The sequence below is a fragment of the Hyla sarda genome, chromosome 6, assembly GCF_029499605.1.
Source record: "Hyla sarda isolate aHylSar1 chromosome 6, aHylSar1.hap1, whole genome shotgun sequence".
In the NCBI taxonomy this organism is placed as follows: Eukaryota; Metazoa; Chordata; class Amphibia; order Anura; family Hylidae; genus Hyla; species Hyla sarda.
Window position 1 is genome coordinate 152,974,986 of NC_079194.1, and position 26,037 is coordinate 153,001,022.

Below are 26,037 nucleotides of genomic sequence, written 5' to 3' on the forward strand. Positions count from 1 at the left end.
TCAACGAGATATTCAACCCAAATAAGTATGAATGTAGTGAAATAAAATGCTAAAAATGTAGGACAGAAATACAATTTAGCAAAGTATCAAAAATGATTTTAGTAATTACCTGTAATACCTGTGAAATATTTCTGGAGCAATGTTTTGTAACACTCTGTTGTGGCATTCTTCTGTATAAATAAGTGGACAGCTGAGTGTTACCAGAAATTGCTGCCGCAGAAATTCTGCCATGTGAACAGAGCAACAGAATCCCATTGCGGAACATTCATGCAGAATTTCGCACATTCTGTCGTGTGAACTTAGCCTAAAGGTAACACTTCAGGAAAATGGGATACACTGTTCAGAGCCTGAGGTGGTGACACACAACCTAAAATTCATAGATCACTACATATAGAAGGCATGCACTGCCTATTTAGACCATGCACTAAGCATAACACAACATATCAGATTTTCCTGATGTCTTCTCTGCTTAATTCAATCATGCAGGATATGCAGTGAACAAATGAAATGATTCATTAAAATACATTCACAGGGAAAATCCAACCATAAACATAACCATGTCCTGCTGTGATCCACTTCCTGACAGAAAGCGTGGCCCTCAGGCAAGGAGTGACGTCAGGGCCTAGAGTATCATACTGCCACTCACTAGGTGGATCATTGCAGAGGCCAGTGATTGGCAGAGTGACAGTATGAGCCTCTGGGCCCTGACGTCACTCCAGGCCCAAGACTCATGATTTCTCTTAGGAAGAGGATTGCAGCTGGGAACTGGAGCAGGCCACAGGAGAGTTGGAGGTAAGTAGATGTTTTTATTTTTTTATTTATTTTTTATAAAATATAGAATCCGCATTCTTTTAACTCTGTCTCCTCCCGTCGGATAACCCCTTTAACTTCCCATATCTGGACCCATAGCATGTTATATACTCCAGTTCCACCCAAAGCCACCTTTAAAATGATGCTGGTTTTGATGGATCATGGATGCCTGGATGATACATATAGCTCAGATGGAAGGTCACATGTCTGACTACAGAATACAGTGAAATTGTAGTCTGTTTCTAAAGCTCTGGACGTGCATGAAACAAGAAAGAAGATTTTTCTCTTGTGCTAATAAAATGGAAGGTGTTTTTTTTTTTCCACCCGTTCAGCAGAGATATTAACATCTTCGTCAGGCTGTTGTTAGAAACAGATAATGCTCTGCGTACAGACTGCGGAACAAAAAACTTCATTTCGTTCAAGGGTCAGTTAGGTCATTCATCGTTTCTCACTTGAGTGTATTATTAACAATGACTCACTTAGCATCAGGACACTTAACCTCAGAAAACTCATTTATAAATGTATTTTCTGCACCTCCAGATTATATATCAAGTTCTTAATGTCCTTCCACATCAGCCGCATTGTGCAAGTTTTGTTACATGCTGGGTCATCTATTAGAAAAGATTGATAAGCATTAGACTTATCTTTTCATTCATTGCTTTAAACAATTGTTATTTTGTAGCAAACATAAAATACCATGACAGACAGGATCCAGCTGGAAAGAAAGGTGACATACGGTGCTTCTTTGTTCTTGGGTTTTATTCTCATTTAATGTAATGACTGCCCCCAGGCTGTGTTCATACGCCTTTTTTGTCACTTAATTCAATCAGAAAATTTGATGGAATTAAAATGTTAGTTCACATGTAGTGTCATTTTATGTCCATTATTATTACAAACATTAAAAACATTATATATATATATATATATATATATATATATATATATAAAGTGCAATGGACTTCTTTTGGGCCATTTTAATAGAAAAAGTCATTTTTGGAATTTCTTTGAAACCCTTTATGGCCCAAAATATTGGTGATTTGAAAATTGCATTTGCTGTAACATAAAAAGACAAAACAAAAGTCTCAAAGCCATTTTTGGCTCAAAAAGCTCCAAAAACATTCCAAATGTCAGAAAAATAATGTTTGAAGGGTTATGATTCATTCTGACTGTCAAAAAAAACGTTTTGAGGCTGAAAAAAAGTCTTAAAATGTTCTATGTGAACGCGGCCTCACAGTAATCCTTTAATGTTTCTTAAATAAAACAGGCGGTCCCGCTGGGTGAATTTGAATATTCATGGCCACTGGTCACATAAGCGCTTGTGCCTACTCAAAAAGACCAGTAATCATGAATATTCAAATTCAGCCGGTGGGCCCACCTCCAGCGTGCAATTCAGCGAAGATAGAAGCTGATCTGCAGAGGGACCGGGCGCCAGACTGAAGGTAGGTATCTTAGTCAGTGACCCTGCATCGGTCTCCTGTTCACCCGTGCTATAACCCGGTGTATTGGGTTTAGTGGGTTGAACAGAATGACCGTTTCCCTTTAAATAGGGGAATAGGAGATAAGTGTCTGATTGCAAGGGAAGTAAAGTCTGGGGCCCCCTGTAATCTCCAGAAAAAGTCCTTGAAACTCTATGTTGCATGTATTGGGGGGGGGGGTCGGCATGTGCTCCATGCATTTTTCACTGGAGTACAAGAGATACACAATCAATGTAGTCAGGTATCGCCAGCGCTCCTATAGAGAATGCATGGGGCACATGCTGACTATGCGTTTGATGCAGCGGGTAGATGTGGGGCCTTTTTTTGAAGATCACAGGGGGCTCCAAAGGTCAAACCCCCCCCACACACACACACACACTGATATCAGACACCTATAAGTACCACTTTAATCACACATATACATTCACATACACACTTTTCGCTCTCTAGTAGAAAGGAAAATGTTAGGGGGTCTATCTGTCCAGTCCAGCCACCCTTGACATCTGTGACAACCAGGCTCCTGAACAAATGGAACTACAAGTGTCAGCCCCGAGGGCTACTGCACTGAAGGTGTCCTGTGGTATACGGCACCAAGCAGCTGATCCTTTAAGTCCTTCAATTGTTTTTCCAGCATATGACACAGCTTGATCAGAATGACTTAAGGGGAATTTACCTCCTTAACGACCATGGACATAAATGTACGTCCTGGTTTGGCAGTACTTCGCGCACCAGGACATACATTTACGTCCTGTGTATGACCGCGAGCATTGGAGGGGTGCTCCCATCATACACGGCAGGTTCCGGCTGCTATCAGCAGCCGGGGACCTGCCGGTAATGTCAAACATCCGTGATCGCGCAGATGTCCGCCATTAACCCCTCAGATGCCTTGATCAGTACAGATCATGGCATCTGCGGCAATGCGCATGTTAAAATAGATGACCGGAATGCCCGCAGTGCTGCCGCGGCGATCCGATCATCTGTAATGGTGGACAGAGGTCCCCTCACCTGCCTCCGTCCGTCTCCCGGCGTCTTCTGCTCTGGTCTGAGATCGAGCAGACCAGAGCAGAAGATAGCCGATAATAATGATCAGCGCTATGTCCTATGCATAACACTGAACAGTATTAGCGACCGAAGGATTGCTATAGATAGTCCCCTATGGGGACTATTAAAGTGTTTTAAAAAAATGTGAAAAATTAAAAAAAAAAAAAAAAAGTAAAAAAAAAAAAGTGAAATATCCCCTCCCCCAATAAGAATGAAAATTGTCCGTTTTTCTCATTTGACCCCAAAAAAGCGTAAATATATTTTTTTCATAAACATATTTGGTATCGCTGCATGTGTAAATGTCCAAACTATCAAAATACAATGTTAATGATCCTGTACGGTGAACGACGTAAACGTAATTTTTTTTTTTTTTTAAAGTCCAAAAATGCTGCTTTTTTGTCACATTTTATTCCAAAAAAAATTTATAACATTTTTTTTTTAAAGTTTTATATACGCAAATATGGTATAAATAAAACGTACAGGTATTGGCACAAAAAATTAGCCCTCCTACCACCCTATATACAGAAAAATGAAAAAGTTATAGGTGGTCAAAATAGGGCGATTTTAGATTACTGATTTTGTACAAAAAGTTTTAGATTTTTTTTAAAGGGGTATTCCAGGAAAAAACTTTTTTAGATATATCAACTGGCTCCAGAAAGTTAAACAGATTTGTAAATTACTTCTATTAAAAAAATCTTAATCCTTTCAGTACTTATGAGCTTCTGAAGTTAAGGTTGTTCTTTTCTGTCTAAATCCTCTCTGATGGCACCTGTCTCGGGAAATGCCCAGTTTAGAAGAGGTTTGCTATGGGGATTTGCTTCTAAACTGGGCGTTTCCAGAAACAGGTGTCATCAGAGAGGATTTAGACAGAAAAGAACAACCTTAACTTCAGAAGCTCATAAGTACTGAAAGGATTAAGATTTTTTAATAGAAGTAATTTACTAATCTGTTTAACTTTCTGGAGCCAGTTGATATATAAAAAAAAGTTTTTTCCTGGAATACCCCTTTAAGTGGTACAAAAATATAAAAGTATCTAGCAATGGGTATCATTTTAATCGTATTGACCTACAGAATAAAGATGTCATTTTTACCGTAAATTGTACAGTGTGAAAACAAAACCCTCCAAAATGTGAAAAATTGTGGTTTTCATAAAAATTTCCTCCCTAAAAAAAAATACTCTTTTGGGTTCGCCGTACATTTTATGGTAAAATGAGAGGTTTCATTACAAAGAACAATTGGTCAACAAATTGGTCAACAAAAAACATGCCCTTATATGGGTCTGTAGATGGAAATACAAAAGAGTTATGGATTTTAGAAGGCGAGGAGGAAAAAACGAAAACGCAAAAATAAAATTGGCCTTGTCCTTAAGGTCAAAATGGGCTTGGTCCTTAACCCCTTAACGACGCAGGACGTATATTTACGTCCTGCGCCGGCTCCCGCGATATGAAGCGGGATCGCGCCGCAATCCTGCATCATATCGCTTCGGTCCCGGCGCTCATCAACGGCTGGGACCCGCGGCTAATACCACACATCGCCGATCGCGGCGATGTGCGGTATTAACCCTTTAGAAGCGGCGGTCAAAGCTGGCCGCCGCTTCTAAAGTGAGACTGAAAGTATCCCGGCTGCTCAGTCGGGCTGTTCGGGACCGCCGCGGTGAAATCGCGGCGTCCCGAACAGCTGATCGGACACCGGGAGGGCCCTTACCTGCCTCCTCGGTGTCCGATCGACGAATGACTGCTCCGTGCCTGAGATCCAGGCAGGAGCAGTCAAGCGCCGATAATGCTAATCACAGGCGTGTTAATACACGCCAGTGATCAGCATAGGAGATCAGTGTGTGCAGTGTTATAGGTCCCTATGGGACCTATAACACTGCAAAAAAAATGTTTAAAAAAAAGTGTTAATAAAGGTCATTTAACCCCTTCCCTAATAAAAGTTTGAATCCCCCCCTTTTCCCATAAAAAAAAATAAAACGGTGTAAAAAAAATAAAATAAACATATGTGGTATCGCCGCGTGCGTAAATGTCCGAACTATAAAAATACATCATTAATTAAACCGCACGGTCAATGGCGTACGCGCAAAAAAATTCCAAAGTCCAAAAAAGCGTATTTTGGTCACTTTTTATACCATTAAAAAAATTAATAAAAAGTGATCAAAAAGTCCAATCAAAACAAAAATCATACCGATAAAAACTTCAGATCACGGCGCAAAAAATGAGTCCTCATACCGCCCTGTACGTGGAAAAATAAAAAAGTTATAGGGGTCAGAAGATGACATTTTTAAACGTATAAATTTTCCTGCATGTAGTTATGATTTTTTCCAGAAGTGCGACAAAATCAAACCTATATAAGTAGGGTATCATTTTAACCGTATGGACCTACAGAATAATGATAAGGTGTAATTTTTACCCAATTATGCACTGAGTAGAAACGGAAGCCCCCAAAATTTACAAAATGGCGTTTTTTTTTCGATTTTGTCGCACAATGATTTTTTTTTCCATTTCGCCGTGCATTTTTGGGTAAAATGACTAATGTCACTGCAAAATAGAATTGGCGACGCAAAAAATAAGCCATAATATGGATTTTTAGGTGGAAAATTGAAAGGGTTATGATTTTTAAAAGGTAAGGAGGAAAAAACGAAAGTGCAAAAACTGAAAAACCCTGAGTCCTTAAGGGGTTAAGGGGTAAAAGGAAATGTCTTTAACTCTTTGTCATGTTCCTCAAACTATTCCTGTACAATTTTGCAATATGGCAGTTGTTCCATGGTCCAGTTCTAATACATGCACATATGCACTGGACAGGGATTAGCATGGGCACTTCAAATTGTCTTTAGCCCCATTATGCAACAAGATGCAAGACAATGGCCCTTATTTACTAAGAGTGTTGTGTAGGTTTCTTTGTGGGTTTTAATTCCCTACAATTTATTTTCTATGGTATTTACTAAGGTTTCCACTTTCCATACACTTAGCTTTTTTTACACATGTTCTGATCTGTCTGGATTTCCTCAGCTCAAATCCACCACATTTTCTGTGGAAACCTTAGTAAATATGTAGTTTTTTTGTGAAAATGTGGGGGACACAACCCTTTTCAGAGACCATGCCCCTTATACCGGCGGCCACTCCTCTTTTTCAGGTTTTCTTAGCAAAATGGTTAATCAGGGTTTTTTCAATTATGGCGCAAATTCTGGCGCAGACAGAATTTCTGGTGCAATGCGACAGAATCTGGCGCACAACCCGACAAATCATGTCGGGTTTGCAATAGTAAATGAGGGCCAATGTGTGTTCTGACTCCTTTCTATCACTGCCAACATTCGCTCTTGTGTGGAATCAGAGTAGATGGAATTCTCTACATTCCCCACTTGGGTGCCAAAGACGTTGTTGGTAAGTCCCGGTATGCAGACATCACAGTTAGGTTCTTGTGAAACTCCAAGAACTGACTCTTCACGTTTAACCTTATACATTCCATACCTTGCAAGTATATAAAAATGTTATTTACTTCACTTCTCAGTCAATTCTTTTCAATGAGTTTTATTAAAATTCAGTATAAAGAACAAATGTGAAACATATATATAGTAAATTATCAAACAAATGACGCAGGTCATGTCCGGCTCAGCTAGTGATTGGCTAAGCGGCAGTATGACACTGTGACACACTGTCACACTGGGCCCAAGCATCACATTGCAGTTCAGGAAGAGCATCAGAGCCGGGTATTGTTATATAAAAGATTAAAAAAAACTCTCCCACTGGATAACCTCTTTAACTCTTTCCTGGTCCCCTAATCCCATTTTTTTTTTAAATCCGATTAATCGAACAAATAATTGGCCAACTAATTGGTTTTGACACTAATGGTTATTGTAGCCCTTATTACAACCATCCACTGAACCATACATCACCCTCTAGCAAATTATAGGCCAAGACGTAATGAACAGCTTATAGGAACAGTGCAAATCTTATTTATAGAGCAGCAGGATCTCATTTATTGTATTATTCTCATACTGTATACATACTGTGATATAATGGCATTTTGAAAAATGCAAAGCTCTTTTAAACAATGGTACCAAGGTCCTATTTTTCTCAGTACCTTATTGTTAGACAACTGTTGCTGCCATGTACACTCGGCCTCCATTAGAGATGGACGGATTTTTCTAAAATTTGATTCAGCCGATTCGTCAAATCTTCCCAAAAAATTTGGTTCAATCCGAATATATTTGAAGCGAATCACTATTAAAAATGGCTATTTCCGGGCTACAGAGAGCTTTAATAGTGGTGTAGAACACTTTGCCTTGCCATAACACGCATATGTAGTGTGCTGGGGTGGTGAAATAATACTGTTTTTCAGTATGACCTACAGATTACAGGCTTCTCTATTAGAATCTCTGCCGCAGAGTGGCACAATGACAGAGTCTGGATGTGGCAGCAGGGTTGGGAGACCATATGGTGTCACAATGGTTGCTTGCAGTCTTTGAATGGGGAGTGCTTCCTGTGATGATCTCAACTGGCAGACTATGAAATGACTTCTAAACTCTCCCTGCCTGCCTGCCTGCCTGCAGTGATGCAGGCTTGAGGTCAATGGATTTCCCCTGTGCTTATCTGTATTGTCAGTAACGCTGATTAGTGACCACACAGTGTCTGCTCTCTCTCTCTCTAGCCAGAAAGAATGCGGGCTTGAGGTTAATGGATTTGCCACTGTAAAGATCTGTATTGTCAGTAATGGTGACTAGTGCGCACACACAGTCTCTGCTCTCTCAACAAAATGGGAAATGCCCGGCTATGGCAATGGCTGCCAAATAAATAGGGCTGTGACATCACTGGGCTGGCTGCTGATAGGCTGCATACCGCCATGTGATTAAGGGTGATCCCGCCTTCCCAGACTTCCTTGCCCCATGTCCTTACACGTGTAGCCTCCATTTCAGCCCCCCCAGCCTGCACAAATTGTAGTGAATGAAGCAATTTGTTACCACGAAGCATGAGAAAATTCGGATTCATTCAGAATCTAATTTTTCATGAAATTCAGAACTAAGTCAAATTCGTCAGCTTTGATTCACCCATCTCTAGTCTACATCTACTGCAGAAAGACGGCTCGTCAGCTTGTCATGAGATACTCACTCTTTGTTATGGGGTGGGACGAGTTTTGTGACACAGCGGTTGGGAAGTATAAAACATGGGATAATATATCAGGAGCCGGCAAGCAGATTGTCTTCTCTGTATAAACCTTCCTTCCTCTTTATCTTTTCATCTCCAATTTTTAGATGATAACAAACGTTTAATACAAGAAACAGTCTACTTCACCCTGGGATTCACACCCTGGCTGCCGATACTACAATACATCCTGCTGTGGTGACAAGACACACCCTAGGGGTTACAACTTAGCATATTTAGCCATTTACTAAGGTGTTTATATTGTAAGTAAATTGCAATGGTCTATAGTGGACTAATATATGGCTTGTGTGCTAAGAACAAATTATCAACAGTGCAAACACTGCTATACCTGTACCAGTGCACAGTTGGCAGCTATTGGGCAAATTGGTAGAAAAAGCAGAACAGCATAGATTAAATAGCAATTCCAGGATCCCTACAGACTGAAGCCACATATGTCTCATGGCTCACTGAAAAGAATGCATAGCTGTATTGGGATTCATCTTGCTATTGTCATTCACTTGTGTTCTCTATGCTGCCAAAACTGTAAGCACCACAGCACAACGCTGAATCTATAGCTCTATAGGGCAGTGTGTCCCAACCAGGGTGCCTCCAGCTGTTGCAAAACTACAACTCCCAGCATGCCCGGACAGCCTGATAAAGGCTGGAGTTGGCGGCAGCATGAGGAGAACATATAGTTGCTGAATGACACAGCCTGGAGTTGGCGGCAGCATGAGGAGACCATAAAGTGGCTGAATGACAGCCTGGAGTTGGCGGCAGCATTAGGAAACCATATAGTGGCTGAATGACACAGCCTGGAGTTGGTGGCAGCATGAGGAGAACATATAGTGGCTGAATGACACAGCCTGGAGTTGGTGGCAGCATGAGGAGAACATATAGTGGCTGAATGACACAGCCTGGAGTTGGCGGCAGCAAGAGCAGACCATATAGTGACTGAATGGCACACCTTGGAGTTGGCAGCAACATGAGGAGACCATATAGTGGCTGTATGACACAGCCTGGAGTTGGCGGCAGCATGAGGAGACCATATAGTGGCTGACACAGCATGGAGGTGGAAGCAGCATGAGGAGACCATACAGTGGCTGAATGACACAGCCTGGAGTTGGCAGCAGCATGAGGAGACCATATAGTGGCTGTATGACACAGCCTGGAGTTGGCGGCAGCATGAGGACACCATATAGTGGCTGACACAGCATGGAGGTGGCAGCAGCATGAGGAGACCATACAGTGGCTGAATGACACAGCCTGGAGTTGGCAGCAGCATGAGGAGACCATATAGTGGCTGAATGACACAGCCTGGAGGTGGCGGAAGCATGAGGAGACCATGTAATTGCAGAATGAGACAGCCTGGAGGTGGTAGCAGCATGAGGAGAACATATGGTGGCAGAATGAGACATCCTGGAGCTGGCATCAGCATGAGGAGAACATATGGTGGAAGTATGAGACATCCTGGAGGTGGCATCAGCAGCATCAGGAGTCCTGAAAGTGACCGGTGACATAGTGGGGCGGTGGGTGGCAATACCAGTAGCCGGTGACGAAGGTGAATGAAAAAAGGAGAACTTGGCATCAGATGTGTGGCCTCAGGCAGGTGGCAGGATAGTAGCTGAGGCATGTAGGCAGAGGAAAATGGTCTCTTTTCCAAAAGTGTTAGTGTGCACAAGTAAGTATTGAGGATATGCATTACGTAAAACTGAACTTTTAATAATATTCTTAGGATAAAATATATGTTCCCACATTTTTTTTTTTTTAAATCAAACAAAAGGAAAGGTGTGCAAAAAACACCATGTGCCACCTACGCCATCAAGTATTGATGTGATGCAAAGACCTCGAAAAGGTTGAAGGGAACAATGTATGGTTCATTGTAACTGGAGGGGGTAAAATCTTTCCATGTAAGGCCCTACTCTCGCATTATTAGTTCCCTTCTTGGCAATTGTTACTTGCCCTAAAAAAGGGCAGCCCCACACAGGAACCTCTCCCTATTTTGACCTGCAAATACTGCCATTTCCCAGGGTTTTGTCATGATAATTATACTCCTCAAAAATGAATCACTATGTTTAATAGCATGATGTCTGCCATTTTGTGTATAATCTAACCAGGCCACAATTCTAAAGTTCTCCTTTAAAAGTGCCAGTCTGGGAGTAGAATACGTCTTGTTTCCTTAGATATTTATGGCTGTTTAGATAAAACAGACAGATAAGGGGACTAGTTACACTCTCTAGATGACACGACTACGATTCACCCAAGGTAAAGGGGGTGAATGGAGAGAAAGGGGGTTGAGATAAGAAACTGTGAAATAATAATGTCTCATCCAAATGAACATTAGTTTTATATATATATATATATATATATATATATATATATATATAGTAATCAGTAGGACATGATATTGTCATATACTGTTAGTATTGTAAAGGACATAAGTAAATATCTATTATCTTATGTATGATTCTCATAGGGTGCATTGCTCAGTGGTTGCATTCCTAAGACCTGGCGGAAAGGTGTCGTGTATAGACTTTGATATGTTATTGTTACTAACAATCAATTGTCAAGACTAGTCAGACAGAGAGATTCACATGACTGTGTGAAAGAGACCTACATGGTATTGTTATCTCTCCAATAAATTTGGATGTCTAGGTAGGCCCCAAGATGTATATGAGAATCCAGGTTTTAATTACTTATATGTAAAAAATAAATCCCTGTTTGTTAATTATGGCTCCATATGTCAAGTGTGAAATGTGGGTTTGAAACCAACATTGGACATTTAACCCTTAATGGTAATGATGCTAATTGCTTATGCAATAGCACCCCTAGAGTATGGGTAGTTGATATTACACCGACAGGAAAGGCATTATGGGTGATATGCTCAATGCATTCTGGGAATTATAGTGATGTCATAGTCATTACCATATGTACACGCCCCAACCTACATTCATTGGGAATTACAATTTAGGAAGGTGTATCTAACTAATTAAAAAGTCTGGCAAACCAGATGTTAGGGACTGTAGACTGTACTGTAGACTGGACTGTAGACTGTGCTGTGGAGAACACGCAAAGACAAAGAGGTCTTCCACTGAAAGAGGTCCACAAGATGGAAGCCATGAAAGCCATGTGAGATCCCAGCAAAGCGGATTGATCGCATGGTACCAGACCAATGGCTATCCATGACGATGAGATGGACCATTCAATTTTCCTAGGACCAGAAAGTAGGTTCTTACATAAACTTGGTAAGAGACACAAAAATGGTGTTCCATTTAATTAAGACCAATTTGGATAATGTGGATGGAATTATATCATTTAGGTTGGCGAATAAATTAATAAAATAAAATAATTAATAATCTCCATATTGAGATTATACGTTTAGGATATTGTGAGACTTCATTCTATCTGCAGAAGAATCAAGACTCATAATCTATCAAAGCATTAAATAATTGCTTAGACATATTGATAAAATTCCTACTCGCCAAACTAAGTGTTATAAGTAAATTTCCCACACAGGAAACTTGTTTAGAGTTCTTCCTCCTAAAATATAGTCTTGCGAGATCATAAAACTCTGCTATTTGTCTTAAAGGGGTATTCCAGGATTTTTTTTATTTGACTATGCTACAGGGGCTGTAAAGTTAGTGTAGTTCCTAATATAGTGTCTGTACCCGTATGTGACGGTTTCCTCACAATTCTTCTGTGAGTTTTACCCCAATATTTATTTTTAACAGCATAAAAAAATGACTGTTGTCTCGGATTTTTCCCAGCTTGCAATGTGGCCAAGACCGGACCTCACTGGTCAGCTTATGACAGGAAGCCTGTCTGCTTCAATGGGTGGAGGAATCGCTTGGTGGGAGAGAGATCAACTGCAACTATTGCAACAGCTGTAGGCACCCTGATTGAAAACCACACTGATTTGAATGGATGCAGCTCATTTATGTTTTAATGGGTGGGGTGGCTGATGTGTGCGAGGGAGGAAAATGGAATGGTGGGATTTGTAGTCAAAAAAAGAAAAGTCAAACAGGAAATACAAGTTCACAAAAAGCTAGCCACAGTATTACTACATAGCCATTTAGCCCCAAGACAAGCGCCGATCCTTCCTAAGGGTGTCCATTACTGCCTGCCAGGTACGTACTAAAATCACCTTATGGTGGATAACCCCTTTAATGTCATACCAAGATCATGTATAAAAAATAGTCCAGAATGGGATAGAAGTATATCATAGTTCTTCCATGTTTATATCCTTAATCGCATTTGCTCATTCTTGGAATCATGTGATTTGTAGTTGGTTAGAAGGGGGCAGGGAGTGTATTTAGCATTCCATATTGATATGTCTATTATTAGATATTGCCCATCTTGATATCATAAGGTTTCCTCTGAACACAGTGATATGTAACCTTTTTATTGTATGATATTCCTAACATAGTAGCTTTTGTTTTATTTTTACAAGTTACTTACTACTCCCATGTATTGTTCTTCTATATGTAGTCAATTAACAAGCTTGTAATGTTTACTAATATATCTAATTGTTATTCATTTGCATATATCATTGTGTTTATTACTCGTTTATGTTTATAACCTTATAACCAATAAATCTGCATACTTTTATAATACCTGTGTATTATTGTATATTGCAAAACTACATCCTTAAGTGTTAATGTCATCCCGTCATGAAAAGAACTTGTTGATATCTGAGGAAATATTCGAACTCAGATGTGAATTGTATTGATTGGCTTTGTCTACAATTCTGATATTTTTTATAATTTGTAATTTTTCATAATTAATACTTTTTATGACAATAATTCATAATTCACAATTGAATTATTACCGCACAACAGTTTTTAGGTGGAAATAGGGAGAGGTTCCTGTGTGGGGCCGCCCTTTTTAAGACGAGTAACACTTTCCTCGAAAAGGTGGAAGGGAACAATGTATTGTCCATTGCAACAGGTGGAGGTAAAAACGTCCCCTGTAAGGCCCTACTCTCGCCCTATTAATTTCCTTCTTGGCAAGTGTTACTTGCCCTAAAAAGGGCGGCCCCACACAGGAAACTCTCCTTATTTCCACCTAAACCCTGTGAAATGGCAGTGTTTGTAGGTGGAAATAGGGAGAGGTTCCTGTGTGGGGCCGTCCTTTTTTAGGGCGATTAACACTTGCCAAGAAGGGAATTAATAATGCGAGAGTAGGGCCTTACAGGGAAAAAATTTTCCCCCACTGGTTACAATGAATGAACCATACGTTGTTCCCTTCCACCTTTTTTAGAGGTCTTTGCATCACATCAATACTTGGTGGCGTAGGTGGCACATGGTGTTTTTTTACACACCTTTCCTTTTGTTTGATGTTTGATTAAAAAAAAATTTGGGTACATATATTTTATCCTAAGAAAAGTAAAGTTTTAGCTAATATATATCCTCAAAACTTACTTGTGGTCTGATGGCGAGGAATTTCTGTAATTGAGGAGCAGCACCTTAAATATGTTTTGCATCATCCATATTTGTGAAGTGTTGGTGTGGCACCATGGTCAATCTACTCTGATACATCAGGCATTGGTGGGTGGAAATCCTGGCTAATCCATGCCTGATTCATCTTCACAAAGGTCAGTCTCTCCACATTTTTCGTGTACAGATGAGTTCTCCTTGGGGTGACTATGGCCCCTGTCGCACTAAACACCCGCTCTGATGGCACACTACTGGCCAGGCAGGACAGCTTTTCCAGGGCAAACTCTGCTAGTTGTGGCTACAATTCAAGTTTGGCTGGCCAGACGTCTAGCGGATCTTCAAGGTGTGTTGGCATGGTCATGTCAAGGTATGCCACCACCTGCTGGTTCAGGTCCTGCTTCAGGTCTGCCTGCTGCTGATGAGTTGCTTCACTATGCGGGTGAAGAAAGCTACTCATCAGCAACTGTAGACTCAGGCAGCTGCTGATGGAGCTGGTACTGCTCCTGCCATCCCACCCCTCCCCAGCAGCCATAGCAGTGGAAGGTGAGGGCTCACCAAGTCAGACCTGCGAGAGGATGGATGATAGTGCAGATAGGCATCCGCCAACTGACTACGTAGGATGTCTCTGTTGTAGGTCAGTTTGTCCTCCCACTCAGTGGGTGTAAAAAAGGCCCCCATTTTGTGCCAGTAGCGAGGGTCCAATAAGGTGGAGAGCTGTGGAATGTCATCCTGCTGTGGAATGATGACAATTCGGCGGTCACTACGCAAGCAAGTGAGCATGCATCGTGCCATTTGTGCAAGTGACTAGAAGGGACTCCCTGTCTCTATCTCCACTGCATACTGCCACGGTGTGTCTGGGTCCTCTGTCCCGCCTTCCTCATAACCCTCTAGCTCCTCTATCTGCTCCTCTTCTACTGTCAGATGACTAGAAAAACCATCCATCTCGCAAAACCTAAACTGTGCTCCACTGTGCCCCTCCCCTTCCTCCTGTTCAGCCCCCCACAGGGCTCATGTGGCCGCGAGATGTAGGCACCACGTTTCCAGTGCCCTGACCAGCCATCGTTTCCAACACATGTTGTGGTAAATGAAGCAGTGGAATGACATAATTCGTCCCATATTCCTGGCGACTGACTAATTTTGTGGGTTCCTCAAAGGGCCTGAGCAAATGGCAGGTGTCACGTATGAGCTTCCACTGGTTGACATTGAAGTTACACAGGGGAGTCCCCCTATCTGCTTGGATCATCAAAAAAATCGGTGATGGCTTTTCTCTGTCCAATATATGGACGGTGGAATTCCAACATGTGGAAACGTCGCAAATCAGACTATGTTGGGGGATACTGTTTTGACGCTGCAGCTCAAGGAGGGTGTGCTTTGCGGTGTACGACTAGCTGAAGTGAATGCAAAGTTTCCTTCCCATTGTTAGGATGTCTTGCAGATGGGGGGAGCACTTCAGGAACCACTTAACAACCAGATTGAACATGTGTGCCATGCAGGACGCATGTCTCAGGCTTCCTTGTCGCAGCTCAGACAAGATGTTCTTCCCATTGTCGGTCACCATGGTTCCCATTTCCAGTTTTCGTGGAGTAAGCCATGATTCGATTTCTTAAAGAAGGACTTTTAGCCGTTTCGTTCGTGTGACTCCGTTCCCCAAGGCAAACCATGTGAAGATCAGCGTGTCACTGCCGTGCCCTGCACACATGCTATGCTGGAGGGGCACTTAGACTAGTCTGTGCAGTGGAGGCTGAGGACACAGTGGAGGATGAGGAGCTAGAGTCGCACACTGTCACAGGACCAATGGCCTGAGAGCATGGAGGCAGAAGCGGCATGACCTGTCCAAGTTGCTGTTGTGACTGTGCAGGAACCACATTTACCCAGTGGGCCGACATATATTGTCCCTGACCGTAATTAGAGCCGACAGGCTCAAGGACTGGCCCACCTTCTGTTCCACAAAATTGTGCAGGGCTGGTACTGCCTTCATCACAAAGAAATGAAGGCTTGGCACTGTCCACCTCGGCTCGGCACAAGCCATCAGTTCTCTGAAAGGTGCAGAGTCCGCCACTTGAAAAGGGAGGGACTGCAACACCAGCAACTTGGACAGGAGCACGTTCAGTTTCTTTACTGTTGGATGAGTGGGCGCATTCTGTTTTCTCTTGGTCATGGCTTTGCCGATGAATTGCTGGTGGAATGACTGACTCAAAGTAGGAGGAGCATCTGGAGCGACAGAAGATGGGTATGAGACACAGCTCTCTTTGGCTGAGGTGGTGTAGCCTTGGCTGGCTGAAACAGGGAGCGGCGTGCCACTGGGGGATGCAGCAGACTGGACCACCACATCGGAGCCACAGTTCACCCAGGCCGTTTTATGGTGACACTGCATATGTTAACCCGGGGCCATGGTGCCAACATGGGGACCCTGGCCACGCTTCACCTTCTGCCAACACATCTTGCATGTGGCCAGGTTAATATCCTCCAGATGCTTGATGAAAAACTGCCACACCACGAGTAGCTGATTTTTCCACCAACAGTCCTCACTGATTGAATGCTACTGCTGCCGACTCCAAGAACCCCTGTTCCACTACCTTCCAGGAAGGTAGGCTGCCACGAAGCAGGTGGTCTACCCCGGGCACATTTAGCTCCAGACTTTCCACTTCTGCCACCATGCTGACTGCCAACCATGCTACCTCCTTGCTGGCTCAGCTGCTGCCTCACGGGCAACCTGCAACCCTCTTCTGATGATGATGAAGCCCCTTCTGCACCTGGCTCCCAAGTGTGATTGGCTTCATCATCATCGAGTTGTGTCTGCACGTCACTGATGTCCTCCTTAGGTTTCTCAACAGTGTCTGCTTCAGGAGCCTGAACACTCGCAACACCCCCTCCAACGCCACTCTCCTCATCACTACCTGCCTGCCTGGCAGAGGAAGTGGCAGATGTCTCCTCTACTTCTTGGCTGGGCAGTAGCTGCTGACTGTCCTCTAGTATATCGTCCTCACTAAATAGTGTAGCTGAACCCACAGCATAAGATGCTACTGTGGGGGAGGGGACAGCATAGGACAGAGGCAATGGGAGGACAGGGACTGCTCCCGGGCCATGCCAACTGAGGGTTGTGTCTGAGGAACCCACCGTGTTAACCAATCGATGACGGCAGATGGGTTGCTGGTCAAGACACGACCGCTAGATGATACTGGGAGCTCATGCCTCTCACTGCGACTCCTTCTGCCACTTGCCCCTAGTCTGCTGCAACCTCTGCCTGCTGAATTTAGGCCTCTGCCACTCCTCTGTGCACATCCTGGCACTTCTCTGCCTGACATACTTAGTGCGTATATGTGGGGAGTACAATACACTCCACTTTTGCTTAAAACAGTATTTGTCTACAACACCAGCAGGTGTGTACTTTTGGCTGGCCTTTCACAGTATCTAGGCCCTTAAGACTTTAACAGGAACAAAATGGTACACCACTTATAAGGGAGGACAATGCGCTCCACTATGCTTAAAACAGTATTTGTCTACAACACCAGCAGGTGTGTACTTTTGCCTGACCTTTCACAGTATCTAGGCCCTTAAGACTTTGACAGGAACAAAATGGTACACCACTTAGATGTATGCACAGGTTACACTTAATAGAGGACAATACGCTTTTAGTGCTCTGCTCACCCTAAATGGCTGGCTACTATTAGCTTTTCAGTTGTTGTACACACCAGTGCTGCAGCACACAGTCGCTGTGTACTACACCCACAATTGCACTCTCTCTCAATCTCACTCCCTTCCCTATCAGGGATTTGGATTGGATTTGGGTTTAAGGTGAATCGCTGCTGTAAAAATGCTTTTCTGTGCATCACACACTGCTCTCTGTCCCTCTCTCTCTGCAACAGAACGCTGATGTGACTGGGAGGTGAATTGCTGCTGTTAAAATGCTTTTCTGTGCAACACACAGCACTGTCTGCCCCTCTCTCTCTGTAATAGAACACTGATGTGACTGGCCGCAAGCTGGCTGTGACATCACAGGGGTGGCTGGCTGCTGATAGGCTGCATGCTGCATGTTATTTACAGTCATCCCACCGACCCTTGATCCCGAATTGCCAGGATTCCTTGCCCCATGTCCTCACATGTGGATCCGCCATTTTAGATGCCCTGGAGCCTGGACCGCACTAAATGGAGTTTAATGAAGCTATTCCCGCGATTGAATGGCGGTGATATTTGCATTTGTTACGAATCGAATATTTCCTGAAATTCATAACAAATTCGCTCATCCCTAAGTACAGCTATAGAATATTCGATTATGTTGTGTTTTGATATCTGAATGCAAACAAGAATGTTTTATTTCGCTAAAAGTGAAACAAAGATACTTCACACAAAAGGACGACTGGGGGACAGGTGATATTTTTATATTCTATGATTCTTGACACAAAAATAAAACTCTCATGTCAGTCACAGCCACAGATTCTGCTTATAACCAGCGGCAGAAAAATGGCATGAGCATCAATTCCAATTATCGTTCTAAAACACAAATGTTATTGATTTTGCGACAAGACCGTCTATTCCAGCTCATTCCCAAGTCTCTCTGATGATATATTGCTTCATAAATACTTTAACAGCCTTTGACTTGAGGCCTCATGACACACTTCCAACCTGCACGTAGTGACAGCGCCACTTAACGCAGCTTCAGTTAATTAAACACAGCACCGCGGTTCATACTTATCATAGCGGCACCTCATTTGACTCCTCTCCTGGAGGGCTCCTGACAGCCTCAATCCTGAAGGCAATAAAGACGCACTAAATGTCAGGATTATTTGCTTGTTAATTACAGATATTTCTACTCATCATCATTTGTGGTTTGAGTTGGTAACGCTGTTTGCAGACAAGTCTTCTGATCTCCGGCTCTGGTCAGGTTATGCGTTGGCGATGTACAGGTGACCTATGTAGAGGATTATTAATTAGCCTGCCTGACTCTGGAAATGTTCACATACCTTTTTTTTTTTTTTCTAAACATAATGTAAATTTTTTTTCCTTTTTATTCAAACAGTAAAACGTCTTAAAATATGGCTCAAAAAATGCTTTGAAAACATAGCCTCATGATGTCTCAGGCCTACTAAGCTTTTTAGGGCAGAAACACACACTGCAAATATGCTGCAGATTTTCTGCAGCAAAAAAATGTGCCAAAGGCAGGAAGTGGATTCAGCTGGAAGAAGTATAACACTGTGATATTTCTCCTTCCAGGGAGATCTCATTCTGTCTTTGGCACATTTGCTGCTGCAGAAAATCTGCAGCGTATCTGTAACATGTTTTCTTGCCCTAAGAGGAGATTTTGGGCTACTCGGATCTGCAGCAGAAGAATCGTCCTAATTTACTAATTTTTTTTTTCCTATTTGACTTGAATGGGTCACCACAACTCCCTCAACCTATTCAAGTGTAATACAAGACCATTTCATGTCCTCAAAAGTGATTGCCACAAATAAATGCTAAAAAGGATTTAGTCTGCCACAAGCCCTTTCCAAAAGAAGAACTTTTTTTTATTCAAAGTAGTTTTATTGACAGTTAGATGTCAAATATACAAACATTTGGTATACTACAACAAAGTATGGGACGAGAAACACTCACTTACAGATATCACAGACCCTAAATGGCATATAAACCTGACTGTGTTACCAGTGTACTGGCATTACATTGATGAACCATCTTTCTCATTAGCAGGAGTCCTGCAGGACCAGCCTTTTTTTTCCAGGACCTGACCCCTGGCCTTACCCATATTAAAGGGGTACTCCCATGGAAAACTTTATTATTATTTTTTTTTTTAATCAACTGTTGCCAGAAAGTTAAACAGATTTGTAAATCACTTCTATTAAAAAATCGTAATCCTTCCAGTACTTTTTAGGGGCTGTATACTAAAGAGAAATTCGAAAAAAGAAATGCATCTCCTCGGATGTCATGACCACAGTGCTCTCTGCTGACCTCTGTTGTCCATTTTAGGAACTGTCCAGACCAGCATATGTTTGCTATGGGGATTTTCCTCTGCTCTGGACAGTTCCTAAAATGGACAGCAGAGGTCAGCAGAGAGCACTGTGGTCATGACATCAGAGGAAATGCATTTCTTTTTTGGATTTCTCTTTAGTATACAGCTTCTAAAAGTACTGGAAGGATTAAGATTTTTTAATAGAAGTGATTTACAAATCTGCTTAACTTTCTGGCACCAGTTGATTTAAATAAAAAATAAAAAAAGGTTTCCACGGGAGTACCTCTTTAACCCCTTAAGGACACAGGACGTAAATGTACGTCCTGGTGCGGTGGTACTTAACGCACCAGGACGTACATTTACGTCCTGTGCATAACCGCGGGCATCGGAGCGATGCCCGTGTCATGCGCGGCTGATCCCGGCTGCTGATCGCAGCCAGGGACCCGCCGGCAATGGCCGACGCCCGCGATCTCGTGTGTGTCCGCCATTAACCCCTCAGGTGCCGGGATCAATACAGATCCCGGCATCTGCGGCAGTGCGCGATTTGAATGAATGATCGGATCGCCCGCAGCGCTGCTGCGGGGATCCGATCATTCAGAACGCCACACGGAGGTCCCCTCTCCTTCCTCCATCCGGCTCCCGGTGTCTCCTGCTCTGGTCTGTGATCGAGCAGACCAGAGCAGAAGATGACCGAAAACACTGATCTGTTCTATGTCCTATACATAGAACAGATCAGTATTTGCAATCATGGTATTGCTATGAATAGTCCCCTATGGGGACTATTCAAGTGTAAAAAAAAAATGTAAAAGTTAAAAAAAAAGTGAAAAATCCCCTCCCCCCAATAAAAAAGTAAAACGTCCGTTTTTTCCTATTTTACCCCAAAAAGCGTAAAAAATTTTTTTTTATAGACATATTTGGTATCGCCGCTTGCGTAAATGTCCGAACTATTAAAATAAAATGTTAATGATCCCGTACGGTGAACGGCGTGAACAAAAAAAAAAAGTCCCAAATTCCTACTTTTTTAATACATTTTATTAAAAAAAAATATAAAAAATGTATTAAAAGTTTTTTATATGCAAATGTGGTATCAAAAAAAGTACAGATCATGGCGCAAAAAATGAGCCCCCATACCGCCGCTTATACGGAAAAATAAAAAAGTTAGAGGTCATCAAAATAAAGGGATTATAAACGTACTAATTTGGTTAAAAAGTTTGTGATTTTTTTTAAGCGCAACAATAATATAAAAGTATGTAATAATGGGTATCATTTTAATTGTATTGACCCTCAGAATAAAGAACACATGTAATTTTTACCATAAATTGTACGGCGTGAAAACGAAACCTTCCAAAATTAGCAAAATTGCGTTTTTCGTTTTAATTTCCCCACAAAAATAGTGTTTTTTGGTTGCGCCATACATTTTATGATATAATGAGTGATGTCATTACAAAGGACAACTGGTCGCGCAAAAAACAAGCCCTCATACTAGTCTGTGGATGAAAATATAAAAGAGTTATGATTTTTAGAAGGCGAGGAGGAAAAAATGAAAACGTAAAAATTTAATTGTCTGAGTCCTTAAGGCCAAAATGGGCTGAGTCCTTAAGGGGTTAAGAAGGGCATCTGAGCCAGGAATATTGTAGAAAATAAATCAAAGTAAATATGGTCAATAACTAAATATGAAACTTCTCCACTATTAATCAAGATCATACATTGAGGATATTGTAACATAAAGCAAAATGTAACATTGTGCTAAGCACTGAGTCATTGGGATCAAAAGGGTTGCAAATTTTCAATGGCACTAGGTGGTGCTCTTGGGCACATCTAGCATTCAGCATAGAATATGTGCTGCTTATTGGGAGCCTACAGGTCAGCCATACATTTAACAGAAACAAGCTACAGATAATACATTGGCACAACAGATTTTTGTCATTTACATGTAATTCCTGTATGAAGCACAAACACGGCTGTATTTACCACTAGGCACATTTGGTACATGAAGTGCCACCTTGCACATTTTTACAGCTCACTCTCTCCCACTAGACTTAATAGGGGCACATACAGGCAGCACAGCAGAGATTGAGAGTGAAGGGGAGAAAAGTGATGCTCCTCTCTCTGCCCTGCACTGAAGTGAAGTGAATGCTGATTGGTGGAGCTGCGCACCGCAGAGGAAGTCCAGCCTCACCTGCATAACTCACAGATCTGCCAGACACCCATTCTCAGCAGCCAGGTTAGGGACTGAGGGAGAGCAAGGTAATCTGTAATGGGATACGATGTTTAGTAAGGGCTGAATATGTTATATTGTTAACATGTGAGAGAGGAAGCACAGATTTGGGGCAAAAAGGTGAAGGATTAGATTAAGATAAACATAAGGTTGACAGAAAGGGGCTAAGATTTAGAAGAGACAAGGTAAAGGTTTGGTGTAGGGTTGACAGGGAGAGGGCTGAGATTTGATAGAGACAGAATGGATGTTTAGACTAGGGTAAAAGGTAGGGGTACTGAGATTTCCTGGGGGCAGGGTGAATGTTTAGACTTGTGGTGACTGTAAAGAGACAGAGACTTTGAGCAGACAGGTTAGAAGTTGGGATTAGGGGTGACAGGGAGGGGGTGATATTTGGTGGGACAGAATGGTTGTATGAAGACCAAGTGGATGTTTAAACTAGGGTGAAAGGGAGGAGGGATGAGATTTCCTGGGGATATGGTGAATGTTTAGAATAGTGGTGACTAGAAAGGTGTAGAGACTTTGAGTAGATAGGTTGGAAGCTAGTATTAGGGTTGGCAGGAAGAGGGCTGAGATTTGGTGGAGACAGAGTGGATTTTTAGACTAGGTTGATAGCCTCCCAAGGCTGAGATTTTCTGGATACAAAGTGGATGCTTAGACTAAAGGTGAATGGAAAGGGGCTGAGACTTTGTTCAGACAGGTTGGAAGCTAAGATTAGGGGTGACAGAGAGGAGGCTAAGATTTGGTGAAGAGAGAGAGTGCATGTTTAGGCTAGAGTGACAGGGGGGCTAAGATTCAGTGGAAACTGACTGAAGGTTTAGACTAGGGTGACAGAAAGGGGGCTGAGATTTGCTTGGGATAGGGTGAATGTTTAGACTTTTGGTGACTGGAAATGGGCAGACTTTGAGCAGACAGGGTGGAAGCTAGGATTAAGGGTGACAGGGAGGGGGCTGAGATTTGGTGGAGACAGAGTGGATATTTAGACTAGGGTGACAGGGGGGCTAAAATTCGGTGGAGAGGGGGCTGAGATTTGCTAGGGACAGAGTGGATGTTTAGACAAGTGGTGACTGGAAAGGGGAAGAGACTTTGAGCAGACAGGTTGGAAGCTAAGATTAGGGATGACAGATAAGGGGCTGAGATTTGGTGGAGACAGAGTGGATGTTTAGACTAGGGTGACGGGGGGCTAAGATTTGGCTGAGACAGACTGGAGGTTTAGACTAGGGTGACAGAAAGGGGTCTAAGATTTGCTGGGGACAGAGTGGATGTTTAGACTAGAGGTGACTGGAAAGGGCTGAGACTTTGAGCAGGCAGGTTTGAAGCTAGGATTAAGATTGACAGAGAGGGGGCTGTGATTCTGTGGAGATAGAGTGGATATTTAGACTAGGGTGACAGATATTATGAAGGCAGAGTGGATGTTCAGACTAGGGTGAAAGAGAGGGGGCTGAGATTTACCGAGGGTAGAGTGGATGTTTAGACTAGTGGCGACTGAAATGGGCAAAGACTTTAAGCAGACCGGGTGGAAGCTAGGAGTAGAGGTGACAGGGAAAAGGATTGAGATTTGTTGGAGACAAAGAGGATGTTTAGACTAGGGTGACAGAAAGGGGGGCTGAGATTTGCTGGAAACAAGGTGGATGCTTAGAACAGTGTTGATTGATTAGAGGCAGAGACTTTGAGCAGACAGGTTGGAAGCTAGAATTGAGGGTGACATGGAGGGGGCTGAGATTTGGTGGAGACATAGTAGATGTTTAGACTAGGGTGACAGGTAGAGGGCTGAGATTTTCTGAGGACAGGGTGGATTTTTAGAATTGTGGTGACTGGAAAGGGGCAAAGACTTTGAGCAGACAGGTTGGAAGCTAGGATAAGGGGTGACAGGGAGGGGCTCAGATTTGCTGGAGACAAAGTGGATGTTTAGACAAGGGTAACAGGGAGGGGGCTGAGTTTTGGTGGAGACAGAGTGGAGGATTAGACTAAGGTGACAGGGAGGGAGCTGTGATTTGCTGGGGCAGAGTGAATGTTAAGACTAATGGTGAGTAGAAAGGGGCCGAAACTTTGAGCAGACAAGTTGGAAGCTAGTATTAGGGGTGACGGAAGAGGGCTCAGATTTAATGGAGACAGAGTAGATCCTTAGACAAGGGTGACAGGGAGAGGCCTGAAATTTGCTGGGGACACGGTGGATGTTTAGACTAGGGTGATAGGGAAGGGGCTGAGACTTGGTGGAGAAAGAGTGGATTTTTAGACTAGGGTCAAAAAAAGGGGACTGAGATTTGGTGGAGACAGAATGGATGTTTAGACTAGGGTAACAGGGGGGTACTGAGATTTCCTGGGGGCAGGGTGGAAAGGTGCAGAGACTTTGAGTGAGCAGACAGGGTGGAAGCTAGGATTAAGGGTGACAGGGAGAGGGCTGAGATTTGGTGGAAACAGAATGGATGTTTAGATTAGGGTGACAGGGAGGGTGCTGAAGCTTGGAAAAGACAGGCAAGGTGCTTACAGGGTGATGGTGTTATGGTGTGATAGTTGGGATGGAATTTAGGTGAAAACACTAAGAGGTGACAGAAAAGAGACTTGGCTTCTTACTTACTTTACATGGAAAAGAGCAAAGCTAGAGGTAATATGGGGGCAGAAGAAGTTGTGTTTATGGATAGCAAGTATTATCACCAGGACCAGGTCAAAAAACTGAACTACTGGTCCCAAATGTAATCTCTATTTGGTCCCATGTATGTCCACAATATGCTCACATTCATGGATTCCATGGAAACAGGATGGTGGCATTATCCATTTTTGTGGTGGTAGTATCCATTCACAGTGTGGTGTATTATATATTAACAGTATAGTAGTGTTATTCAATCATGGTATGTCATCATTGTAGAATGGTATTATTTAGTAACTTTCTTGTGGTGTTGTCTAGTTACTGTACAGTGGTATTATCCAGTTAAAGTATAGTGTAGCCATGCAGTCAGAGTATAGTAGCGTTATCCAGTCATGATAGGTTAGGGTTATTTAGTCATTGTATGGGGGTGTTATGCATACACAATATATTAGTAATATTTAGTCACTGTATTTTTTAATATTTGGGGTATGACTATTCTATATATATCTGTATATATATATATATATATATATATATATATATATACTAATTCCAGATTCTAGTAGAACATAACCTGGCTGTGTGCTGGGCAGCAATGTTATGAGCAGCATTTACATTGATTGTTGGTGCCACTGAGAACAATTACTTTATGCCATTAGAACTGATAAGCAATCGTTTTATTGTTTAGCTTCCACTTTGGTAACACTGGCAGATTATTATTATGATGGAAAAGAAATGAGAGAATTATGGCAATAAATTGTAAATGTACATGGACCTTTAATGGGGTATATTTATATTTACTAGCGGAGCCCCTCTGACTATAGATCCTAAGTGTGCCTGTAATTTCTACACCCTGTATAGTTACACCTCTTGCTATGGAAGAAAAAAATTAACCCATGGCTTTGCTCGCCATCAGATAAGCACTGCTTGTGTTGTCTGGCATTTCAATCCCCTTGATGAAATAAAACACTTGTGTAAGTTAACTGAGGAATCAGAAATTATAGCTGTGGACAGAACTGTTATTCATATGACTGCTGGCAGCTTAAAGGGGAACTTCGGTGGAAACAAGTAGAAAACAAATGTTTTCAAATCAACTGGTACCTGAATGTTAAAGAGATTTGTTAATTACTTCTATTAAAAAATCTTAATCCTTCCAGTACTTATCAGCTGCTGTATACTACAGAGAAATTAGTGAATTTCTGTTCTGTCTGACCACAGTGATCTCTGCTGACACCTCTGTCCGAGTCAGGAATTGTCCAGATTAGAAGCAAATCCCCATCGAAATCCTCTACTCCTCTGGACAGTTCCTGACAAGGACAGAGGTGTCAGCCGAGAGACAGAGGGGTCCGACAGAACAGAAATTCACTAATTTCTCTGTAGTATACAGCAGCTGATAAG

General features: G+C 42.4%; 1 protein-coding gene across 1 annotated transcript in view; it reads right to left on the minus strand.

The window, feature by feature from the left end:
* The window catches only part of LOC130276344 (thyrotropin-releasing hormone receptor-like), a 105,802-nt gene that overhangs the window by 77,389 nt on the left and 2,376 nt on the right, over window positions 1-26,037 (minus strand). The gene's annotated exons all lie outside the window — the stretch shown is intronic.